Below are 6,000 nucleotides of genomic sequence, written 5' to 3'. Positions count from 1 at the left end.
ACTTTCTTAATCAGGTAAAAATAATATTACTCCTGAATAATTTTGTGGAATATGGTTTATTTATGTTTTATAATTGTAAAAGTAAACCGGCTCAGAGAGCCGATTCAATAAACCATCATAGACATACTTAGGCCTAAGGCTTAAGGTTTGACCATGATAATATCATGGTCAGTATATAAAAAAGCAACAATATTGATTTGGTGAAAATAAAATATCGTTTATAAGAATTTTCCCATATCTAATCGAAATAATGGAGTAGCGTGTAAAGCTAACCATATCAAAATGCGGTGTGGCTAATAAATCTAGTACCAGTTTTGGGCTGCGTAGTCAATAGTATATTGATTGATTGTAAAAATTACAATTACGAATACGAATATATCAAAGTTGGTTGTATAGCATAGCAGTAAAATGTAGGCCTATAGATTACACTGAGTTAAAAAAAATTATCATGAGGTGAATTCAGGAAATTACAAATTATTTATCATTGAATTGAAGAGATCGTGGAAAAGGACATCACAAATTGAGTCTATGTAAATATGCGATTTGTTGGTAGTAAAATCATTCAAATAGGAAAACTGATAAATGATAAATGTTTCGACATATATCCGTAATTGCGTGGCTAAATGCATTCGATTTTTTAGGTGCTTCGATAATAGCACTAAGTTGAACAAACAACAAGAAATTCCAAAGTTTATGATTTAGAATTGAGAAGATTAGCAGAAAATACCGACCATCGATACTATGGGTGTCATAAATAGAGCATATATAAATATCTAAGCTATTATAAAATCATTCAAAATCGAGGATTGATAAAAGAAATATTTTGTTCTTCAAATATTTTGATAATGTGGATTTGACAATAAACATCAGATATGCAGTGTGATATTCAAAATACCCCTGTGGGAGCCCCTGGGCATATAGATTCCTGCTTTTCCAACTAGGGTTGTAGCTTAACAAGTAATAATGATAACAATGTATAAAACTGATTTTGTAGGTCATATGGGCCTTGATAGGATTCCTCTACGTGATAGGGTCAGGAAAACAGTCTTTAAAGTAAATAGAAAGTTTCTGCAACATTGCTTTCCTTAACGATTAAGGATCGTTTTCTTGGTCCCGTTACACAAGGAAATCCTGCTCTCTACAGGACCGATACAAGGTTTGTTTGCGGTATGCGCACATTTTGAGTGTAAGGACATCGTCTTACCCGCCGTGTTTCGTCCCATTGGACTCTTTTCTGTATATTGTAACTTTATTATTTATTCCACACTGGATTTTTTATAACGATGTTGCGCTCTTTGAGAGCTTTATTTTTAAATATAAATTATAAATACCAAGGCGGTAGCCCAATGAAATATACATTATTATACATGAAAATAAAGCTCTCAAAGAGCGCAACATCGTCATACAAAAATCCACTGTATGGAATAAATAATAAAGTTACAATATGCAGAAAAGAGTCCAGGGGGAGGAAACACGGCGGGTAAGACTATGTCCTTACATGAGTATCATATAGGGCATTCCGTGTTGGTTGTCAAATCCACAATATAATACCCATCCACTAGGCATAAACTCTAAATGTGCCAGTTTTGAGAGCTTTCATAGGCACTGCCATTGTGATTTGAGACGAATACAATGGTTTACAACCGTAGTCTGGGTTCTGCTTGTGTGTCCCTCACCTCAAACGAACAGTTTTTTTGCGGCCCCCGCTGTAGGACCCATCTCTTATAACCTAGTATTTATAAATGGCATCCACTGAGTATCACTATTCGAGTTATCATAAGCAAAATATCAACACAGATGCATTTCTAATAAAAAAAAAGGCATTTGCAACTACAATACAATCAGCAATCAATTCTGTTATCTGTGAAGATTATTGAGAAATCGAATGACAACTTCATGTTTTTAACGACTTTGAACTTAGACATTGGTATCGGAATTATCAGTCGCTTCTAGACTACCCTTTTCATAGATTTCTATGAATAAATGGGTTATGGAGCTACATAATATGCAGAATAAAAAAAATATAACATTTACGAGTTGCCAAGATTATATGTGAACTAAATAAAATTTCTTTTGAAATATTCTTTAAAGGTCAATTGTTCATATTCGTGAGGCAGTAGAATCCTAATGAATGTCTAACTACATATGGTGGGGGGGGGACTCAATAACACCCTAGGTCTATTGTTTTCTAATTGTTGGTCACAGGTGAGTCAGAGCAGTTTTTTTTTTGGGGGGGGGGGACCAATGGGATCCAATGTTGGAAACTTTAAATGTATTGATTTTACAAGAAACATAACCAAGGGAATACCGGAAAATTCTCATATAATACCAGACACTAAAATTATCCATATATATATATATATATATATATATATATATATATATATATATATATATATATATATATATATATATATATGTATATATATATATATATGTGTGTGTGTGTGTATTATATATATATATATATATATATATATATATATATATATATATATATATATATATATATATATATATATATATATATATATATATATATATATATATATATATATATATATATATATATATATATATATATATGTTTAATTTAGAATAAATTTTAAGCCTGCGCTAAGGACAATTAGTATGGGGAAGTTTAAAAACTTGGAAGTAGTAGTTTTATGAGCAAACACACTAAAAGAAAGACTGGAAAGCCTTATATTATGAAACCAGTCAAGAAGTTGCCTTTGTTTTGTTAATAAGGTCTGGTTATCTTTTAAACTTGCGCTAATGGAAACAAGGAAACCTGGAATAACTTTTGGTTCTGGTTCCTAACAGCTCAATAACTCTATCACATTATAGCTAGGTGCAAGCTTCTAACTTTATTCTTATTATTGCAATATTTATCCGATATTCTAACTTCAAATCAGTTGGGATAATACCTTGCTATCATTAGTTTTGACAACCTATTGTGATCAGTTTGGACTATTTTTTTTTTCATACGCATTTCCTTACTTAAAAAAAAAAAGAAACATCCCAACTAGGATTTTGCAACATACCCTGGTGCACATAAGTCTAGTTTCATTACCTGTCCTAATTTTTAGCATGAAAATAAATGTTCTGTAGTAATGGGGCTATGGAAATTAAAGAGAGAAAATTAATACTTTCGAAAAATAATATACTTAACATTTGAATCATTAGAGCTTAAAAATGCTGTTCTGAAGTTCTATATTTTGTTTTGTCAACTTTTAAGTAACAGGTAGGCCTATGCTTAATCTACATATTTTATAGTTATTCAGCAGTGTTACTCACAGCTTCTAATCTCCATTGGTAAATAATGTACAAATGAAATCCAGATATATAAATAAATAGGCAGTATCTGTAGTATCTCATTCATCTTTGCAAATATTTAAACTTGCCTTTAGAAATATAGGTCTAGGACACTTAGAGTCTATTCTAGAATTCGAGTGTAATGAAGTGTGTCCCTGTGGACTCATTGCCGTTATTCCTATGGTTTGTCAAGTTTCTGTAAATCAGTGGTGTTTTTATAAGGAATTGATAATTTCCCGCTATTTACTCAATTTTTACATGTAATTTATGGTAAAATATGCTAGGTGGCTGATCGTCCTACTGCCATGCCCGGTTACGATTTATAGAATCTCATTTTAACAATCGGATTGGTTGATTGATTTGGAGTTCTCTGGCATCCTTAACCATCGGAAAGGTAAATAGACATTGAGTACTGTTCAACAATTTTACATATTTACCATTGTTTTGTTTATCACAATTTAAGTCATTGTGTCTTATCTTAGGAAGCACTTATGTGTAAGTACGAGTATTTTTAAGAATTTGGTAAGATTTCTTCTGTTAACTACAGTATAATCTTAAAGAATGTAAGAGTTGTGTCTAGTGTATATTTAGGTGCTTTAAACGATGTTGATGGTAACTCGTAAATCCAATTTTTTAAGTAACAAAGTCGTCTGTAACACAAGAAGTTACGTCTAGAGAACCATATTTGTCAATGGGCTAGAGAACACAAGTTGACGATCTCAATTAAGGTTCCCACCTAACCTAACCTAATCCCTGATGGCTTCATACGATCTCCCAGGACTCTGTATAAAATTTCACGAGTGACTAACCTAACCTAATCCCTGATGGCTTTCTACGATCTCCCAGGACTGTATAAAATTTCACGAGTAACTAACTTAACCTAATCCCTGATGGCTTTCTACGATCTCCCAGGACTGTATAAAATTTCACGAGTAACTAACCTACCCTAATCCCCGATGGCTTTCTACGATCTCCCAGGACTCTGTATAAAATTTCACGAGTAACTAACCTAACCTAATCCCCAATGGCTTTCTACGATCTCCCAGGACTCTATAAAATTTCACGAGTAACTAACCTAATCTAATCCCCGATGGCTTCCTACGATCTCCCAGGACTCTGTATAAAATTGCACAAGTAACTAACCTAACCTAATCCCCGATGGCTTCCTACGATCTCCCAGGACTCTATAAAATTGCACAAGTAACTAACTTAACCTAATCCCTTATGGCTTCCTACGATCTCCCAGGACTCTGTATAAAATTGCACAAGTAACTAACCTAACCTAATCCCCGATGGCTTCCTACGATCTCCCAGGACTCTATAAAATTGCATGAGTAACTTACAGTCCTTAAGGAGAATATGAAATTGCATAAGTAGCTTGCAATCCTCTAGGAGAACGTGAGAGGTGTTCCATGAATATTTTTACCGAGTTAAAAGGGTTTTTATGAGGTTACTGTCATTGAGTTGTATTTCTCAGGTTATACAGCTTCTCTTTAACTAGCATTGCCCTCTTATGCACCAATACCAGAATTTATCGGCCTACCACAGTTCTTGCAGTTTTGGTAATTTTACCATTGGAAAAGTTACTCATGATATGTTACATTGATTTGCTTAATTATTTGCATAAAAAAGAATTAAGGAAAACCATAAAACCCAACCGTTTCATTGCGTCAATAGGGATTTATTTATTTTCATTTACACAATCTTGTATTTTCCAATTGACTTCCAAGTAAATTTTCACTGTAATTGCATTGTCATATAAAATGATTTACCAGTACTTGTTGGTAAAACCCAATGGAATTGCGCAAGGGAAGGTGGTTGGGAACGGGCATCAAGATTGAGGTCAGGTTATGTTAGTACAGATCCCTTAATTTCTCTACAACATTAATGTATCGTTAAGATCAGTCTTTATAGAAAATGGAATTGCTAATGTTATCATTCATTATTAAAGGAAAGTTTATGTAAATTATTCCGTACATGATAATGGAGCACTATTTCTGGGAAGAGTTGCATGGAAGGCAACTTGGTGGAAAGAACAGAATTGTGTAAATGAATGTCTTATAATGTTAAGTGAAATTGTAAATATTTACCCAACTTTTATTGAGCCTCACACACACTGTATATCCTATGGTACACCACATACTGCCCTCACCATATGGTACTTTGGGGAACACCAGTGGGAATCAGTGGTTTTTGGTAGAGGGGAGCCTCAAGTTGAATGGAATGTACAAAAAAAAATAAGAAATAAATAAAGCATAATACTCCGAAACTGCATCATTTTTTTATGACAACAAGTATTTGCTTCCACACGGATATAAACCTTTCTCTGTTAATAGGAATGTGACTTCAGCGAACCTGGAACGGCTATGTAAACTTCAACGGGATAGTTAATACTAACTGGTCGATGAAGGGTAGGTCCCGGGCACTGTTAGGTACAGTAACCTTCACTTTGAAAAGGCGTTAAGGATGTACTACCTGGTGTCCTGCTGTGGTTTCTTCATCGTGAGAGCGTAATCATCGGCTTGCTCGGCCCCATAGAAGATGAACTTTAGGTTTTCCTTCTCCTCTACTGTGTCTATGTTGGAATTTTTTTTGTAATTTCGAGGAGAATGACTAGTAAAAGATGTCTTCAAAGAATTCCAGGAATACCAATTGATAGGAATCACATATGAGTGACTCCTACTG

General features: G+C 33.8%; 1 protein-coding gene across 1 annotated transcript in view; it reads left to right on the top strand.

Annotated features, from left to right (window-relative positions):
- Positions 1–3,462: 3,462 nt before the first annotated feature.
- The window catches only part of LOC137658527 (protein kinase C-binding protein NELL2a-like), a 272,490-nt gene continuing 269,952 nt past the window's right edge, over positions 3,463–6,000 (top strand). The window contains exon 1 of the mRNA XM_068393320.1: positions 3,463–3,709. The gene's annotated coding sequence lies outside the window, so the exon portion shown is untranslated. The remainder of the gene's footprint in view (positions 3,710–6,000) is intronic.

The sequence above is a fragment of the Palaemon carinicauda genome, chromosome 19, assembly GCF_036898095.1.
Source record: "Palaemon carinicauda isolate YSFRI2023 chromosome 19, ASM3689809v2, whole genome shotgun sequence".
Lineage (NCBI taxonomy): Eukaryota > Metazoa > Arthropoda > Malacostraca > Decapoda > Palaemonidae > Palaemon > Palaemon carinicauda.
This window is presented reverse-complemented; position numbering and strand designations above follow the sequence as displayed.